At 38.2% G+C, this 20,762-nt stretch overlaps 1 protein-coding gene across 14 annotated transcripts in view; it reads left to right on the top strand.

Moving 5' to 3' along the window:
* LOC311433935 (proprotein convertase subtilisin/kexin type 6-like) overlaps positions 1-20,762 on the top strand; it is a 412,148-nt gene that overhangs the window by 335,409 nt on the left and 55,977 nt on the right. For 11 of the 14 annotated variants that reach the window (XR_014691071.1, XR_014691072.1, XR_014691073.1 and 8 more), the window contains one exon: positions 9,906-10,010. The exons of the other annotated variants lie outside the window; for them this stretch is intronic. The gene's annotated coding sequence lies outside the window, so the exon portion shown is untranslated. The remainder of the gene's footprint in view (positions 1-9,905; positions 10,011-20,762) is intronic. 14 annotated transcript variants of the gene reach the window in all.

Below are 20,762 nucleotides of genomic sequence, written 5' to 3'. Positions count from 1 at the left end.
CCAGGGTTCATACTGAAAGCAAGAAGCATCAAAATGAGACCGATGTGTTAGGCCTGAGCTTTTTGGTGCTGCATCATGCTCTTCCGTCTCAACTGTTTTAACAGTAGCTCTTTCCTTTAATGAAGGGGTGGAGACCAGAGACCCATCACTCAGCTTTTGAGAAATTTAGAAGACTTTTAATCACAACTTCAGGTTCCCTGTCATAGTCATAGCATGAACAACTCTTTCCATTCAGTAAGAACATATACTTGCACCTCGCAGTCTGCAAGATGAATGATTCTAAATATCAGACAGGTTTCCACTTTACCTTGGGGCAGAATCATTTTTTTTTCCCTATGGCAGCTTGTATTTGACCTCTTCATACTACTGAATATAACCAGAAAGATTTGTCTTTCATTCACGTCTACCTGACAGAAAGCTGTATGATACTTCTTTCCCGTATAAGGCACGAAAATAACATTCTTCCTAGGCACAAAAATAACATTCTTTCTACATGCTTAGCCCAACCTGACTTTATGAGGCCCTACCTCCTCTTTACAAAGGTTTTATAACATATTAAGATTCAATGGGCATAGAGTCATTAAAAAGGTAATCTTTCCACAAGTTTTTCTCTGCCATTGAAGTTGTGTTTAGAGCAAAATCTAAGATTCTGTTTACAAATGACTACACATTTTACACTTTTGGTTTGTAAATTAAGCTTATACACATACACAGATTAAGAAAAATAGAATATGCCTGAGTCTTCAGACAGTCTGAAAAGAGAAACAGGGCTGAAGCAAACACTTCTGTCTCCAGAATGGTCTCGCTTGTGGTTGTTCTGCAGATGTTGTGTCCTCAGTTGGGTCACCCAATATAACAACTTTCATTATTTTCCCACTGATTATACCTTACAGGATGGAAAACAAAGTGAGCAATACATGGAAAATTCAGCAATCAGTATAGCTAAAATCTCCAGACATTTGTTTTATCTCAAAAACTGTATTTAGAAAGTGAAAATTGTACTGATCAGATTGACCAAAATGGTCTCTTCTTTTGGACTTTCGATAGGTGCACAAGTATCATGCTTGCCAGTGTCATCACAGTACAGTAAGAACACTGTTGCATGAGATACACAAACACATTTTTAACTTGTCAGAATTATATGTTTATATCACAAATTTACAGTGCCTAGTCTTTCCTACTTCATTCCTTATTCCAGGTGTTAACAACCAAGGGGTCTGAGGGGCCTACTTAATGGGCACAAGTGGCACTGGATATATAAAAGTCTGCTATTATTCCTTCAGAAATGTAAATGGCATACTAAGTTACAAAGTAACCACGGTAATATTTATATAATTTAACATCCTTTTAGTGCCTCTTATCTTAGCATCCAAGTATTATGATGGCTTCCAGATATGACTAGAAAGAGTTTTCTTTGTGGGAGCTGTACTGCTTAATCAAAACACATGCTTTTTTTTTTTTTTTTTTTTTTTTTTCCAATCACAGTCAGAACTGTGTTTCTTCTTACCTCTAGCAGTGTTTGCCTGAGATTCCTCACCCTCCTGGCAGGTGTTGATCCAGCTGGGAAAGCAGGAAAGGTCTTTTTTTGCTGACTCAGTAACAAAGCTGGCTCATTATTGCACCCAGATATAAGAGATATAAGAGAAATCATGACAGACAGAGTGATAGGTTTTGGGTAGGCATGTCCTGAGGGAACAAGGCAAAAGGAGAACCAAATCCAAGGAAAAGTTTCAGGTTGTGGTTTCATAGCAAATTATTTCAGGATGACCTTTGTGTTAATAAGTGAGGTTTATTAATGAAGAAATCCACTTGCCTGCACCCAAACATGCATGAATATTAGTCAATATTCTTTTTAATAGCTGCTTTCTCTTGCATGAATGTCTATCAGCCACCCGTAATTCTCAGACAACATGTCTGCAGCCAGCTTTTGTGAACATGTTAATTAGGAAGTCTGTACCAGCTGAGTTTCTAAGATGAACAGCAAATAGCACTGCTTGTACACCCCACCCCCACAGCAGACACCCAAGCACCATGGTTTATTCAACGGAAATCATACAGAGAGAGACCAGGTAAATTTTGAAGCTCAGAGCTATAACACAAAATTATAATTCCTGCCTACATCGAGAGCTTAAGTCACTGTCATTCAGTGACAAACAATGGTCTCAGATCTTGGATTTTATGGTTGCCTTGAGTAGCAAGAATGTTGAAGAACCTATTGGGCCCCAGCACAGGCAAGTATGTTGGAGTGTAAGAAGGAAACTAATACATTCTATGCCCTCCAACATGCACAGAAGTAACTTGTCACAGAACATATGACCATGAACTAATTTTCCTTACCCCAAGATAATCATTTGGTTTTATAGATAGAAGTTGGGGTCATAAATTATCTGCCTAAACAAACAAACAAATAAATAAATAAATAAATAAAAATTACTTTGCTAGATGATTTCTTGACTACTAGTGACACACAAAAAAAAAAAAAAAAAAAAAAAAAAAAAAGTAAGTACAGTCTATTCAAAGGCAGAAATTGTTAGCAACTGTATTATAAATTTATTCTTCAACAGTGGAAATTTTTCAGAAAGTAGTACCCTTAGCAGAGCTTTCAGGTTTCCAATTAAAAGAGGCAGGGAATTTGGGTTCTTTCAGAGACACCTTCATGAAGTGTGGTGAGAGGCTTCAGTGGCTTCCTGTGCTTTTTATTTCCCAAACAACTGTAGGGCTAGAGGGCAGTGGTTGTTGGGGCAGCATTAAAACTAGTCACATGTATTTGGAAATGGGGCTGCAGCTTGTCTAATATGCTGTTGCAGAGAAAACAACTGACAGAAATGTGTTGTCTCTGAGATTTAAGTTTTCCTCCTCCACTGCTGCTAACATCTGGCCTCTGACTGTATGGGGTTTTACGTGGAAAGGTTTTTGTAGCAGGGGGCTGCAGGGGTAGCTTCTTTGAGAAGAATCCAGAAGCTGCCCCACATTAGATAAGAGAAGATTCAGCCAGCTGCAAAGGGACCCGCCACTGCCCAGAGCTGAGCCAATGAGCAATGTTGTTTGCACCTCTGTGAAAGCAGAATTAAGAAAGGAATAAAAATCTGCTACATAACAGCAGCTGGGAGAGAGAGGAGTGAGAAGCGGCCCTGCAGACCCCAAGGTGAGTGCAGAAAGAGGGCAGAGGTGCTCCAGGCACGGAGTAGAAGTTCCCCTGCAGCCTGTGAAGAGGCCCCTGGTGGAGCAGGCTGTCCCCCTGCGGCCCATGGGTCCCACATAGAGCAGATCTCCACGCTGCAGCCTGTGGAGGAGCCCCTGGTGGTGCAGGCCCCGGGCCAGAGCTGCAGCCCGTAGAGAGGAGCCCACGCAGGAGCAGGGGGTCTGGGGGGAGCTGCCGCCCACCCGTGGGGGACCCGTACTGGAGCAGTTTGCTCCAGGGGGATGGACAGACCCCATGGTACAGAGCCATGTGGGAGCAGCGCTTGGAGAGCTGCTGCCTGTGGGCAGCCCCTGCAGGCTCAGTTCAGGAAGGCTGGCATCCCATGGGAGGGATCCCGTGTGGAGCAGGGGCAGAGAATGACCATGAAGGGGTGGTCAGGGATGACTGTGGCACCCATTCCCTGTTCCCCTGAGCTGCTCGAGGGGGAGGAGGTAGAAGAGGGTGGATGGGGCAAAGGTGTTTGTTTTCTTTGTTTCTCACTGCTCTAACTTGTTAGTAATAGGCATTAAATTTCTTTAATCTCCCTATACTGAGTTTGTTCTGCCTTTCACGATAATTGTTGAGTGATCTCCCTGTCCTTATCTCAACCCTTGAGCCCTATTTACTGTATTTTCTCCTCCTTTCCTCTGGAGGAGGAGGAGTGAGAGAGCGGTTGTGGTGGAGCTTGGCTGCCCACCTGAGTAAAACCACCACACCAACCCTTCCCAGCACTCATCTACACCAACTCAGTATCATTTTCACCTTCTTCCCTTCCTGCCACCTAAACACACACACACAAAATCTATCACTTTTAGCTACACACTCTCCAAAACCTGACAAATCCTCAGAAGCCTTGTTCACATGAGGATTATCCTTCTAAAAACTACACCTTCTTAGATATAGATTTTTAAAACTATTCCTATGAAACATATGGGTATCAGAATTACAACTGTTTGAATGTACTGACATTTTCATACTCAAATATTTATTTCATCACCCTCAAGTAATTTTTGCATTATTATTGTCCTTAAAATTTAATCAAATTAACATTCCCTCTTAAGACTTTTTGAGAAGCCAAATTATTCATACCTCTAAATTTTCCTTGGTTATCACAAAGATGCCTGTGTTCTCTGGAAAATTTGAAAAAATAAGGAAATTTTTAAAATCATTTCAAGTATCAATTGTTCTCCATTAGTTTCTTACACTTGTCACTGGGTCTTGTATAGCAGCAAAATTCAAAATTCTCCATAAAAATGTGAAATCTCTGCCTTATACTGAGAAGCACACTCAGGGTCACAACATTTTTTATTTTTTTTTAGTGAAACCTTTAAAAATGTCAAGGGAGAGGGTGGAGAAAGGCATATTTGGAAAGTTTTCTCCTCTGTAATAATGGGCCTAACATTTCTGCATTGGCATTAATAAGACCACATTCTGGGTTCAGTTATAAATAGTTGATCAATGCTCAGCAAGCCCATCAATATCCTCATCATGAGAAATGGAAAGAAAACCCCAGGAGCACGTTAACAAACAATATTTTCTTTATACAGCATGATGTCTTTATATATACTCTGGAAATGTATGTCTTTCTTACACACATAAACATTGAATCTCTCCACCTAAGCATACCACAACCAGTTTTTGAGGAAGTCTTCTGGTGAATCACGCACTTTCACAGGTTTCACAAGTTTTTTTGTTTTGCTTTTCCCATTGGGGTTTTCTGAATGTCTCTTCTTTTTTTTCTTTTTTTTTTTTTTAAGTAATCTGAATTTTAAAAAGTGTTCTGAAATATAGAGAAAGCCTAATTTCTACTTCTAAAAAGAAGTCAGAAGTTGCAGAATGGTAGCATGAGAAGAAGTTTTGTAGGGTGTTTTGCATTTATTTAAAAATGTGAAAACTTGGAGTGGGAATGGGATCGTTTTTGTCTGAAGAAGTCTAAAGCTATTAATTAATTTATGTGAAATGTGAAATTATTTTTTTCTTAGAAATTAAGAAGTTTCCACAGGTATTTGTATTGTTTGTTTGCCAATTTAACTTAGAGGCTCTGTTTGTTTTTTTTTGTTGTTGTTGTTTTGTTTTGGTTTGTTTGTTTGTTTGTTTGTTTTGCTTTTCTTCCAGTTAGTAGGAAGATATTATCATGGTTATTTTTTTCATCATGCAAGTAACAATGTTATTCACTATGGTAATTTTCAGGAAAAAAAAAAAAAATCCCCACATCCTGATTTATTATTTTCACACTGACTTACCTGGGCATTTTTCCAAGCATACCCAGAAAGGCAGGCATGGACACCATTACTTCTGGAAAATGGTCACAGTACCTACTGCATCCTCATTAATACAGCAATTCCTTAACACAATGACAGATAAAAGAACTTTCCTTTTATTGAACTAAATGCTGGTTTTACATAAAATAGACTATAATTCAGAGTCTGTAATGTCTACCGAAAGGTTAGACTCGTTACCATCCAAATAGGCTGAGCTAATAAAAATTATATTTGTTACAATCCAAATAGATTAACCGGCCTTAAGGGCTTAGCTATGTTTCACACTTTTCAATTTTCTTATAATTAAATTAACATAAAGCAGACTTGACAAATAAATGACTGTATCAGAAACAGTTAAGCTCTATTTAACCAAAATAACTGTTCTATTTACATATACAACAACCAGTGTCTATTTGGGGAGCTATAAGAAGCCTATCTAGTTAGCAAACTCTTGGGTGCCTACAGTCTGCTACCAGTTTTAATCCCTATGCTTCTGTGAATCACATATACCTTAAAAGAGTTTGTGGTTGAGCGTCTCAACTCCCTGTTGGTCCCTTCTCAAACAGATATCTCCTCTGATACCCTGTCACACCTAAATAATGGTCTTGAAAAGCTTCATATGCAGAGCTTAGCTTTATTCACTGAGAGTAGCCCTTTTGCCCATAAAGATTTCAGTGGGATTACTTATATTTTATGAAGCTAGGCATACGTGTAAGTTTTTGCAGGACAACGATTTTAGTCTCTTCATCACCTTTTCCCTATCCATCCGTACATCTGCTACCCGCATATCTAAGCTGAAATACGGTCTATGGTAATGTCTCTTGGATGACAGCAGTCTCACTCTTTAATAGTTTTAGCAGTTTGTTAATGAAGGCTGCATGGTTTATTCAGCAACACTGACCTTCCTAAAAACACCCTGTCTCTCCATAAACTATGTCTCTACCTATTAGCTTTCTGGCCTTCTTTTCCCTCTCTCTTCTATTCCACTGTAAATCTTGAAACCATAATATTCAGAACCTTAATTTTTACTCTGACTCTTACTTACATCTAAAAAGAAAGAAAGCAATACAAATACCACCCCAACTTGTAGTCTCCTCTGTGGTCACCCTTTTTGGGTGAAAGATCACAAGCATAACCTTAGTGGTTGGCAAGGACACAAATATTAGACAGTCGGTCACGATAGTCATTTTCCCTCTTGTTTCACTTGGGAGGGTGTGTATTAGTGTGTGTGTGTGGCAGGGAAAGGTTTTCCCTTGAGGAGACCACTTGGAAACCTTTCAACAGAAGTTTTGTTTCCCTTTCTGGTGTGAATTGTAGAAACATAATATGACCTGGCATCAAGAAAGAAGTTACGGAGAATATACCAGGTGTCTGCGACATAGGGCATATTGGACATGATCATGTTTTTTTAAGAGTTTTTTTATGTCTTGCTTTCACATAGCAAGTGAAATAATGAAACTGATGTGTAACCTGGTTTTGCACAAGCTCTGAAACTCTAGACGCTATGCTGTAATGTGTGTGTGGTTTGGCAAATGGTAAAGAGAATAGTTTCCACTTTCCATAAAGCCATGCAAAATCCACTTAAGTTTCTTAGGGCTTTGTGCTATAATTAACCGTTCTGAGAGTGCTATTGTCTGAGGACTGTGCCTTTAAGCCCTTTCTCCTCTCTGTAGGACCTCACTCCAAGTAGCGAAGTGCAAATGGAGTTGAGATCGGAAAGCTGGATACTTAAATGTTTCTTTTGCCACAGCTTTTCTGGTACCTGTTTTATGAACAATGGGCTGCCTATTGCAGAAATGATCAGTGTTGCATATCAGGTATTCTCCCTAAATTATGATTGTGCTGCCTAGATTTACACTATAAATATATCAATGTAAATCAGAGAAGTTTGCCTTAAAAAGAAAGAAAAGAAAAAAAAAGGAAATGGATACTATTTTTAAATTCAGCCCTAGAATCAGGTGGCATCACGCTGTTATGTTAAGAAGCTGAGTGGCGCTGGCTGAGAAGGAGGTCTAAGTGGCTGCATAACCTCCACACCCTGCAGCCAGCCTGATAATCAGGGACCTGTGCTCCAATGGCTGGGAAGGGAGCAAGGTGATGATTATTGTTTTACCATAGACTTCCTCGGGGGCTAACTGAACTTTAGAAATTCAGTTCTCTAGAGTGTAGAACATGGCTTTCCCCTCTGCAGACTCCTAGTAGCCTTTCCACACAACTCTTGCAAGGGCCAATAGCAAGAAACAGGGCCAGCGCTGTTCAAACAAATACCCAGAAGGAGACCACGAGTGACACTAACAAACCCCATTGTACTGCAAATTATAGTTAATCCAGGATCAACCCAGATTGAGTGACTCAGTCCTATGAGACTGAGTACTGATAGTACAGCTCCTTAAGCCAAGATTCAAGGATTCAAGGTGTGTTTTTCATCTTTTCTTTTTTTTTTTTTTTTTCCTTCTCTATGTGTAAACTGAGATGTCCTTGCACAGTTTGTCTTCAGACTGCATTTAGATGACAGAGGATTCAGGGGAAGTGGCATCTCATGACAGTGTAAGGACTATTGTAGTACGGACATCTCAGAAGATGTTTTTTTTAACACTTCATTCTTGCTTGCCAATACAGGATTTACAAGGCCAGGGGAAAACAAACAAACAAACAAACAAACAAAAAAAGTGAAGGGGGGATGGGGGGAAGGCAGAAAAAAAAAAAAAAAAAAGCTATGGGAGGGGAGACTGTGAAACCATATATCTTTTGTTCTTCTCCAGGCTGAAATACATTGTTAACTCTTAACTGTTAACTCTTTAGGACTCACTGTTAACTCTTTAGGACTTATCGGACATTGTTTCCCTTACATGATACCCAACACTTATCTCTAAACTATCCCTGTTTCTCCACCTTCACCTTTGGTGAAGCCCAACAGTTTCTGAATTAAAAACAGAGCAGTATGGCATACACAAATTCAGAGTTGCTCAGTAGCTGTACTTTGACTTCTGAGGTATCCTCTATGCTCCCTTTTCCTCAGCTTTATGTATTAAAGCTTATTTTTAACTAAAGCTCTGATCCTAAGCTTCTTCACAGTCTCAACTAAGCTGTGTGATTCATGTTTCAAAGCCTAATATTTTAGCCTCAAAAGCAGGATGAAATACTGTCATTTGAGATTTTTAATGACTATGGAGTAGTACATGCTTTTTCAGCCTTTCCTCAAAGGTTCCAAATTAGAATAAAATGAATTTCCACAGCCTGTGTAAGCCAATAAAAAGAGTATAGCAAGAGGAGGATACAGAGCTGGAACAGAATGGCATGGCACCAGGATTTGAGCTGAGTGTGTAGTGTGTAATGATAAATTATGTACAAATATTATTACTATTATTATTGTGTACTATTATTCCATGCCAGTACTCTTTGTTGGTATGTCAGGCCAGAATGCAAAATTCTCCTATTTTGCCTTCCCTTTGCACAGTTGAAGTACTGGGGCTTATTTTGTGGAAATTTTGCCCCACAGTTTCCGTTTTCTGACTGGCAGGTAAATATGCTGTTATAGCCTTCTGCTCTTAGTCTGTGGAGCCACCCAGCTCCTCTGCTGTGATGCTTTCCATAGCATAATACTCATGTAGAGCTTTACAGCAGAGTGGTCGTAGTCGTGGAAACTTAGCTGGTAATCCAAAGCCCTTGAAACCAAAGTGCACTCTCCTGGTGGCCTCAGTGTGCTGCCAAGTTCTTCACTAGGATGTAGGCAGGAAAAAATATGCCAGAAATTTGGAGAGGATGCAAGAATGGGTGAAATGGGTCAGGGAAGTTGAAAGGAAAGGAAAAAAGAATGTGGAAGTCAGAGATTGTACTTAATAATATAGGTCCTTTGGAAATAAATTGCAGTAAGCACTGCACAGCAAGAGTATGGAGGTGGGCCTGCAGTGAGGATCTGTGGAAGGGATAGAGAACAACACAGTGTCACCTCCATTAAATATATATATAGAGAGAGAGAGAGATGAGACTTGCTCTGCACAAACTTGGAAGCTGAAAAAATGAAAAATATTCTAGACTTTCCAAGGTAAATTGGAGTCTATGGCAATCCTTCCTGTGGATTTCACTTTCTGTTCTTGTCTTTGTGGCACAACTCAGGAGTTACCTAATTACCCATCTCAGCATGGGTAGAGTTAAAGAGAGATGTCTTACTGTTTGGTGTCCTATCTCCAAAAACCTGAAGAATAGAATTTTTGATGATGCAGCAATCAAAGAACAAGAAGCTACATAGTGTGATGTAGTTACTTTTTGATGGGCTGTCCCAAGGAAAGAAAACCTGCAGCCAAAAGAGTAGTAGAGATCTGTTGTAATCATTTAACCACTTGGCTTGTCCTTTTTATAAACAAACATTAAAAAAAAAAAAAAAAAAAGTGAGGGAGAAATAATAGCTCTGTGAAGAAATGGCATCTAAAGCACATAAGTAATCAAAGACATTTGGTTTGCAGAGAATGTCCCTCTGAAGTTCAGGGAACACACAGTCCCACATCACTGAAGAAAATGAAACAGAATGGACGACCGGACCGTTGGTGTTCTTGAGTTCTGCCTCTGATGTAAGTGCAATTTGTGAGCCCACAATACCACGTTTATCATGTTGCTGGGGTGGCTAAAACTGAGTTTTCCCAGACTGTGGGCATTGGGTTTCTATGATCACCAATAAAATCATAAATACTCGATATGACAGAGTCAGTAAGGTAATCGTTGTTTTTTTGACATTGTAGCATGCTTTTTAACAACTGAACATTTTTCTTTACTGTGTTGTAAAGAGATAGGAGTCAAACTTAATGAAGGATGAAAAGATCTAGATTATTTTTTTTAATTGCATGAAAACATAAGCATATCATGGTTCCAAGGAAAGAAAAAAACCATGTGAATTATTTACTATGAGAAATTGAAAGAATAATACTAAGTCAAAATAATAAGTGCTATTCAAATGCAATAGAAGCCAAGTAGAAGGCGGGTACTTGCATTTTAAAAGTTATTGTATTCATGGCTTCATTTATTTTGGTGGTGATAGGATGTAAAGAACAAAATAAATTAGAACCAAAAATGGAAAAGATGGGATTAATATACAACAGGGCTGTGAATGATTTGTTTCTTTTCCCAGAATGCCCTTCTCCAGCTTATCTGAACACTTAGCTGTGTTTATTTCCATAAAGAATGCATTTTATTCTGAAGGAAGCTAGGATGTGCTTTTAAAAATAAAGCAAAAACTTTATTAAAATTCAAAATAAAAGTAAACAGAGATGATTTGGGAAGCTTTATTCATTTATTTGGGCAAACATTGCTAAAAACATTTAGGTGCACTGCATGTTTAAAAAGTAATAAATAGCTATTGTGCTTACTTCATAAACTTGTCAGAGTGTCTTCATTTTATTTTCCTGAACAAACTGAATTTCTGTACTGCTCATCCCCAGCCAGTTAATAAATACATCACCCTAAAAAGTGCTGTGGTATTAAATTTACAGCAGATAAAATATGGATGAAGTTGCTGTGCTTCAGGTACGTCAACTGTGATTTAATATCTCTGACTACCCTTATGAGGAGTAAAAGATTACTCCGCTGCTCCAACAGCAAGATACTGACCTTTGCTCCCAAGTAACAGCCACTCAGCAAATAGTACCAAATGAAGAAGTAGAATAACATATAGATTTGCCATAAGAAAAAATTGATCTAAATCCATATATCAAATCTGCTGATCAGAGCTCTGCAGAAAAGTACCTCATAATCTGTAGTGTGGAATTGCAAAAACTTTTGGTGGAAAAGAAACTGTGGGCTTTATTTTAAAGTAAAAGATTTATGGGGGCAAAGGGGTTAGGTGAGTTCTATGTCTGTACATGTGGTATATGGGGAGAGATATACATACATATATATATACATATATATATATATATATATATAATATACCTTGGGACGTCTTCAAGTATGAAAGCAACCATTGATCTATTAGATCATCAGCTAGTGGTTTAACAATCAATCTTACCCTCATTTTTTCTTTATTTCTTAAAAAAAAAAAAAATGGAGAAAAGTATAACGTTGTCAGAATTTCATTGGAACTGCTCTGTAAATGAAGGCAAAATTCCTCTGGGAATTCTCATAATAGTCTGATATAATTTGTGTCTGGAAAAAAATAAAAAATATTTTAAAAAAAGATATAAATGTGTAAAGGTGATAAAAATCCTCAAGAAGAAATGTTTGTTAGCAAAGAAAATAAATTCTTGTGATTTACATTTTGCCTTCAAAAATGGTGGGTGAGTGAAAGGGTGCTGCTCTGCACTTCAAAGCAAAAGCAAATGAAAATATTTCAACAACAAAGCCAAAATATGAAACAGACAAATCACTCTGCTGAGTACTTTTTAAACTGTGATGGCATGTGTTAAGAAAGTGACTTCTGTATATGTAATAAGGATTGAAAAGGTAATCTTTAAATGTGAAAGTACAGTAATAAACTTCCCTAATTAGTACTGATTAGTCTTACTTAAGGAGTTAGAATTTGATTAACAATGCTAAGATCAGTAGATTTACACCAGTATGAAACCAGTATGAAACCGGTACATCTGAGATTATCTCAGGCCATTAAAAAAGTAAATTATTTTAAAACCTTTTTTCTCTAAAACTTACAGTTTTAGCTTGATTTAATATTATTTATGCTATATATTTTGAGATATGTTCATATTATAACTGAATCTGTTTGTGTCCGTATAAATGAAAGCCTCATTAAATCCCCAGTTCCGTCAATGATACAATTTTTGATAGGTTGAGTTTGTTGTTTGTTTGTTGTTTTTTGTTTGTTTGTTTGTTTGTTTCTGAAAAGGTGATTTGCTTAGCATATCCAACAAAATTAACATGGTATTTGTTTCAAATACCTGCTGTGGTTATTTTATGAATGATAAGCCATGACCTCTAAGGATTATTTATGCACTTATATGAAAGCTGGATTTCTTTGCAACTGAAAATTAGAAAATAACGTGATTTTTAAAATGGGGAAGGGGTGACATTCATTTCAAGATTTTTGTTGGGGTTTTCCTTTCAGTTAAAACATACTCTTTGCTATTAAGATGTGCTGACTTGGTTAAACATGAATGTACAACCTGCCCATCCTAGTCCAGATGTTACTCATTCAAACAGACGTCAGCCCATAAACCTTTCTAAACAAGTGCTTTCTCCACTCTGATTGCACAATGGATTTGGTTGGGCAAGAAGGCAATTTGTTGAGTGACAGATGCTCAGGCTGCAGCAGTACCATGGGCACTCATAATGTCCTTGCAGAGCAGCTGCTCCTTGAGGATTTTATACTGTTTTCTTTGTGTTTGTAATCATAAATAAAAGGAAAATAATAATAATTTTTAAAATAATAAATAAAAAAAAAACTTTATGCTTTCAGGGTTTAAAAATTCACACAGCAATGAGAACCAAGAGTTACAAGCAGGACGTAGAAAGTCAAAGCTGAAAATGTTCAAGTACCATGAACTTTTGATGGCACATCACTTCAAACAACATAAAAGTATTTTATTGGGCATTCCTGCCCTGTCTGAACTGGTAGCAGAGAGCAGGAACAGGAGGGATCACAGGAGACAGAGAGAGAACAAGAAAGAGGAAAGGATCATTGGCAGATAACCTGAGGGGCTCAATTTTTGCAAACTAAATGGGTATTTTCTAAAATTTATGGATGTTTTTCAGATACTATTTATCAGCATTTTCTTTTTTAACAAACAAGAAGAGACCAGACTTTTTTTTAAAAAATGTGTTTTTATAAAAATAATAGTAAACAACAACATCTGCTGTCAATGCATTTTAGTCTGAACATTAGGATTTATCACTTGATGGCTCATTACAAAATGGATTTCAAATAAATTTGTGAATAGAGAGCTTCAGGAAACATGCTAGCACTCTAAAACAGAGGGAGGTAAGGTTGAGCAGCCCTTTTCAGGTATCCCTTTAATGTATCTGGCCAACAGAGCAGTATTTCTCCAGTACAACCAACACGGTGTCAGTGACATCATGCTGCATCCTACTGCAACATTCCTGAGCTCAGATGGCAGCAATATAAGTTCATCAAGCTGTTCCTTGAATGTCAGGAAGTATGAAACACCACAAATATTCATAGAAGTCAGATGAATATTTTTTTCTCATTGCTACTTGAGTGTCATTTCACATTGCTAATACCCAGCCACAATCCTAACCTCTCACTGGTGGTTAAGCCACAGACTGTGGTGCTCATATGCTGATCAGTAAAGCTGATATAAACAAAGGGTGACACTTCACCTTGAAATCTCATTTAATATGAAAATGGAGAGGACTAACACTGAGAAACTTGTGCTTTCTTGATGCCACAAACAAGATTTTTTTGGGGTGGACAGTTTTATTTGGACTGCCATACTAAATATGACCCAGCCTGGTAAGCACCCTCTCTCAGAGATCCAGGTGACATGAAAACCATCCCTGTTCTCCTTAGGAAACCTATTGAAGAAGGCACTTAACACTGAGAGAAAAAAAAAAAAAAAAATCAAAGATCCCTAAAGCTGGCAGAAATGTTAGCTGCTTCCCTAGGCAGGCCAAATTTAGGAGATGTGACTTGCTGGCTAGACCCTGCTGCTCATCATGTCAAGTCAAACTTAAGAGCCACTGGCCAGGAAATATAATGCATTTATTGTTTTCCTGGTGCCTGCTGGTGCCTGCAGCCCTGTGGCTAACAGGGTTCAGTTTTTAAAACTATTTTGCATGTAAATAAGCACCTTAAATAAAATAAATTAAAAAAATAATCTAAAAGATTAAATAAAACAATCAAGGATATTACTCTCTCAGCAATTGACATTTGATCCCTCCTAATATTCCTAGAGAGTATACTGGAGAATACTCCTTGGAAAGTATAGTACCAATCTAAAAGGCTCTGCTAGCATGCAGTGACTAAACAGATCAAGTCTGCTTTAAGACTTGCAGTTTTGTTATTGTTCTCCTAAAGTAACAGTGAATCTGATACTAAAAAGACGGTATCAACACAGTTTTCTAATTCTTAAAACTTCCCTGCAGTAGGGAAGGGACAGCGGGTGAATAGCTGAAGTGGTAAGATGGAGGAGCTGGGCATGGATTTTGTTCCTTTAGCAGTTATAAGAGAAACTGAGAAAGAATATTGTGATCAGAAACCTGGAAATCAGTCAGGGGCTTTGGGGCACACAGGAAAGTATATAGGAGAACATTAACATGGAGATGAAAAGAGCTATGGATTAGGAAGCAAAAAATAAAAGAAATAAAAGATCTTATGAGGGTTCAAGGACATCTTGAGGGGACAGCAGCAGTAAAAAACATGATACAGGCTGGAAAGTGCAAAAAGACAGCAGGGAAAAACTAGGTTTCTAAGAAGTAGCATTGGGAAATGCAGTATCAAACATAATATGGGTAGGAAGGTGCAAAAACCTATTTTGTGTGTTATAAGCAGGATCTGAGGAGTCAGAGTTGGAACAGGGACTTTATCAGCAGACACTGTACAGAGTGCTCGCCAGCTCTGTGAGACCAGGCCACAGCCCCAAGGATGTGGAACCTCCTAATAAGCAGAGAAGAGGTCTGTGAAAAAAAAAAAAAAAAAAATATATATATATATATATATATATATATATAACAAAAAGTTCCTGTTTTTCCTCCTACCTAGACTAGGTGCTCAGTGCTTCTTAGCCTGAAACTGCTTCCCTGTGTAAGGACATCACAGCTCAACATCCACAGGAGGCTGAAGACTTAACCCAATTCTTATCCAGTGAGGACTGTTTGATAGCAGTCTCCCTGATGGCTGAGAGCCAGTCTTCCCATGCAGTGCTAGGGGTCAGGATTGATTCTGCGGGCTGCTAAGGGCACCTGGGAGCCCTCTCATGCACCTGGGTTCAGCGGGGCATGTGAGCACTGGAATCCTCACAGAAGCAATCTGCTGATGCTGGATGGTGTCCTTAGAGAATAAATGCTGCTGGATCTTCCTTCACCTTCTTATTAGTATCAAATTATACCTGCAGCTGCCAAAGTGTTTTTTACTCTGGTCTGTCCCATTCTTAATTGGTTGCTGATATGTCTGTGAGTGTGTGTGTGTGTGTGCATGTACAAGAGATGAAAAAGCATATTCGTTTCCTTTTGAACATTGGGCCAAGAGACAAAATCAAAGAGAAAAAAAAAAAAAAAAGGTGGAGGAAGGATTGATAAGAATTTATTCACAGAAATATTCACAGAATGGCAAAAGGAGAGCAAATCCTACCATGAATAGATATTCATGGAGGTATTTTCACTGGGGAAGCTCCCCTGGCTATTCTAAAACTTTTATTTTATTTTTTATTTTTTTATATTTTTTTTTCTCCTGTAGTGTGACTGGAAAGGATAGAATTAAGTAGTTTCAAGAAGGAAAAGGAACATGAAGTAGTAGTTGGAGATGGGTGTTTTTGCTGTTACCACAACCAGGAAACCTCCGTAGGCTCTTTAAGCAGTCATTGGAGAATGTAGTGGGTGAGTTGTCAAAACAGAGGCCAGGACCAAGGTCTTCCCTGCCAGGCCATGAGTGCATCAGCAATTACAGAGCCTCTTTTTCTTTTTTTCCCTGACCCAGTGAATCTAAGATTCTTCCCTGTATGATGGCACGTCTCCAACAGCACACTGCGCAGGTTTGCTTGTAACTCGAGGATTATAGGGTTTGAAGGCTCTCTGGCAGAAGAGAGAAGTGATCCAGCAGAGCTGTGCTACTACTACCCCCATCCTACCACAGGAGCTCAGCTCTGGGGCTCTCTAATGGAAAAATACGTTGCTGTGAGAGGCACCTCAGAGTTACCTGCCACTCCTCCTCAGCATCTGCTCCCTAAGCATTGTCAGTCTCTGCTCAGCACCTTTTCACCCTCTTATGGAAACAGCAGTGGCTGGAAAGGTGATACAGGCCCCATCTACTGTCAGAGAAACTCCAATGTCCTGTTAGTATCTTCAGCCTTTGTAGCCTTTCTGCAGTCATCGGTGAGGAGCCTGATCCTTTGGAAAATGCTTCCCCTTATCTCCTGGGCAAGGGGAGACCGGCTGAATGAATGCCTGTGCATGTGCCCAGGTCTGACAGTTGTAACATGGGGTGGTGGCTCCAGGAAGGATAAAGCTCTTATATCAACCTGAGTCACCCCCTTACTCTTATGCACAGAGTAGGTACACTCTTTTTTACTAGTTAGAAGGTACAATTACACTTCTCAGTTGGTTCTAAAATATATCTTTATAGAGAACTGAAAAGACTTTGTGGTCAAATACAAAATAAATAAAATAAAATAAAATAACAAGACAAAAAATCTTACCAGTGTTGACCACATGCCTGAAAAGCTAACAACACTCAATATATAGTGCAGCACTTTGTCCTTTCCTTCTGTATTTTCAGTAAAAAAGACATAACTAAGAAACAGTGCTTAGCACTTTTATTTATTTATTTTCTTTCCAGTTTTTCACCCTTGATGTATCTCCTCAGACTGTGAGCAGGATACATTGTGCTTCATATTCCAAGTGCTGAGGCCTATCTATCAAAAGCTGACTGGAGTGGGTGGTGAAATACAGTAGGAGGTGGCTAGCTACACAGTTGTACTATTAAATTACTGTCTGTCCAAGGAGAGTAATCTCTTGTTTCAGCAGCAGGTACTACTACCAGAGACTGTAAAAACCTCAAGCACTCAGAAATAGGCTGTCATACAGAGCACCATAAATTACATCAGTCAAATATTCCATCATTCATTCACTCCGCAGTCTTACAGTGGGATGAATAGTCTGCTCAAGGGAAGAAAAAAAGAAGAAAAAAAAAAAGAAAGAAAAAAAAAAAACAGCAACTTTCTGATTCCTTTTACTTTCTGGGAGGGTTTCAGAGGCTGCTTTCCTGTGAAATGTCTTAATTGACCATAAAATTTAATTTTCCATTTGCATAGCTGCAAGTTTCAGGGACCACACGGGTTGCTCCCCAAAATGCAGCAGAGGTACAGGATTTTCTTTTTCTCAAACTGCAACTATTGTTATCCACCCTTTTATTAAGAAGTTTAAATAGTGCAGCATCAATGACTTCCTTTTCATCTTTGTGAAACAGAACATTTGACAGTAAGTTAAAATCCTAAATAAAATATGAAAGCTGCCAGCACATGCCAAAAGTCTCTCGGAGAGCATATATGAAAAGTTGCTCCTAAGACGCAAATGTCACTAATACCATATGAAAATTGCAAAAAGGTATATGAAAGTCACTAATGTGACATGAAAGAACAAAAGTCTTCAAATGATATGAAAGTTGCTGTTCCAATATGTTACCCTTACTGTTCTAGTTACTTTGTATCCTATCTTATTAGCAACTTTCATTTCAAACTAATCTTTGATAAAAGTCTTATTATATTAACAGTTTTCCTTAAATATCAGAAAATTGTATTTCCAGTTGCACCGAGTGAAGTATGACCTCATTAGCAGACTTTTGTATCAGAGTGCGGGTTTTTTAGTCTCTTACCTACGGGAATGGCATGCATTCCTGCAGCCTCATACTCTCCTTGCTTTGTCTTTATAAATGTACATACAGACTCTGCTTCACATGAAAGGTTAAGAGGAGACTCAGAGTAGGTTGTTGAATAAAGATTTCCATCACCTGAACACTCTCAGTCCACACCACTAGCTACAGAGCTGTCTAAAAATACCAATACTATGTTTAGGAGAAGCCATGATCTGTAGAAAACCCTATCCAAAGGAGAGCCTGAGCCCACAGTGAGATTCACTGCAATGTTCTCCTTTCAGTGAAGAGCTCTGGTGCAGGGTTTAAAAGCATATCTAGGCAGGCAGGTATGCACTTGGATTAATCCTGTAAATAAAATATTCTGTAAATCCCTGCCTCTGCCACCAAAGATGAGTGTCTTTGTAGGCCCCCTGAATGACAGTTGAGACCTCATGAATGTGTAAGAGCAGGACAGAACAAAGCAGATCTCAGGGTTATCTAGTGAAAGGTATTCCTACCATGGCAGGACAGTTGAAACTAGAAGATCTTTAAGGTCCCTTCTTGGAACTAGATGATCTTCAAGGTCCCTTCTAACCTAAACCATTCTGTGGTTCTGATTCTATGATGCTATGATTCATACTTAGGAGCTAATTCTGGTCTCTACCGTAACCCATGAAAGAGCTAAAGCTGAAATAATCTAGAACATGGACATAGTAGACTTTGGGCATAGTAGACTTTGGTCCTTATGCATCCACTGATTTGGAATGTCTTTTTATCAGCCAGGTGTCTTATTTCTTCTTTTCCTTTTGAAATCTGTGAAGGTGATGAAATGCATTGTATTGCTAGTTCTAGCTGCTGAACTCCTGTATTTCTTGCATGTAACTTTTGCAAGCAAAACACCAGGTCAGGCATGCTATGAGAGGGTCAGGATGCTAATAGGAGATGAAAACATGAATAGATGACAAACATTTGTAGTGCAGATTTCCTGCCTCCATATGTATGCCAGATCTGAACCCTGTAGACGGTGAGGGTGTGTCTGTATTCCCCTGTGTTGCAGTTCTCAGTCTATATGATTAGTTTGCAAAAGAGTACCTTCCACAGGTAAAATAGCCATTGAATATCACAAGATAAAGCTCTGTCCTAAGATGCACGAAAACAATGCATTGAGTGACATTAAACATTGCATCCTATTAACAGTTTCCCCTTATATTTGATTTGAATAATAGGAAACTGCAATTAAACACTATAAATGCACTAGTTACATATCAGGTGACTGTTCCTAAGCAAGAACCTGTAATTTGCCTCCAACAGACCCTTCTTCTTTGATTATTGGTCAGAAGATAATGCAGTTTGCACATCTAATAAGTTTGGATTTACTGCTAAAAGATGAAGTTATTATAACATTCTGTATTTAAAATAATAATAATAAAAAAACTTTGAAGCTAATAATCAAAAGATTATAAAAAGTATCTCTTTTAATTAATTTCAAACCCTGGATTGAGTATTAAATAGAAACATGAAAGAAAGATTTCCAATTGGAAGGGCTGGCAGCTGAAGAATCTCCACTCTCTTGAGGATTACCATTTAATTTTAAACATTGATTTAAAATAAATGATGGTACAGTCCCCAAGGAAAGATGTATTTCAGTTGTAAACATAAGAGTGATGTATAATAAATGAAATATATAACATTCTCCTTGAGGAATTTTCTTACTTTATTGTGCAATCATGCTATGGGAATTATTTATACACTTTAACTTGAGTCTCAGACAAAAGCTATCAGGTATCTTTCTGTAATCAGCTTTTCCTTTATTTATATACCTGTATTTACATTTTTGAAAATCTGTCTGTGATATCAGTTCTTCTATCACCAGCACTTGGGAGGGTGTGTGATAGATTAGAAAGATTTACTCGGGATTACCGTTTGAATGACGAGGGTCTCATACCAGTCCTGACCAAGTATCTCACATTACAGGAAGCCTCATAGCTCCTCAACCTCACAGCCAGTTTCCTTGCTTATTTCATTACAGCCCATGCAGCCTTTCTCATTCATAACTGTTTTTGTCAGCTCTTTGCTCTGTTGCAGTGCTCCTGTTTTCTGATTTCTCCTTTCTAAATATTAAGATATATTATACCCTAGTTCTAGGAGAAGCAGCTTTTCCACTTCATTTGTTTTGTGTCCTGTCAGCATCTAGGTGAACACAATAATTAATTATGAATAGTTTTTTAAGTACTTCTAGGGAATCTGCTTTTTCTAGGTGTTTCATTTTCTCTATTTCCATTCCATCATACATATACATATTTAGCAAAAGTGTGACCAACAAGTTTATCAGATAAAAATTTGTCTTAAGCAATTTTCTTTGTAGGGAAAACATATGGATGCCCCACTGACTCAGCTCTGGAGATCTGTTTCTAAGGTTTCAGGGTTTATACTAATCCAGCTAAAGGACAAAGACATGTTCAGTGACCTAGCTGTCCAGTCAAGACTATGACTGCTGATTTCTGAAATTTCACCTTTCCTGAGAGCTTCTTGTCTCTGAGTGTGAAAAGACCAACACACCAAGAGTTAGTTGACACACAGCTCAGGAGGCATTTTGGAAAACAAAACAGGTATTTCTTAATAGGGTCTGATGGTTCCTGTGAGATACGTACCTAGGAAAATGTTAATGTACATTTAGCTGGATGATATCTAAATACTCTTGATTCCTCATCCTGTTTTGTAAAAGAAAAAAATACATATAATTGCAGTTTACAGAAGACTACTTGTCTTTTTTCTTTTTTTTTTTTTTTGGGGGGGGGGGATATTCCTGTTGTCTTTATAGAGCATTACTGGGTAGAAGTTCATTGTAACTAAA

This window comes from Aythya ferina (assembly GCF_964211825.1).
Source record: "Aythya ferina genome assembly, chromosome: 1".
Taxonomy (NCBI): domain Eukaryota; kingdom Metazoa; phylum Chordata; class Aves; order Anseriformes; family Anatidae; genus Aythya; species Aythya ferina.
This window is presented reverse-complemented; position numbering and strand designations above follow the sequence as displayed.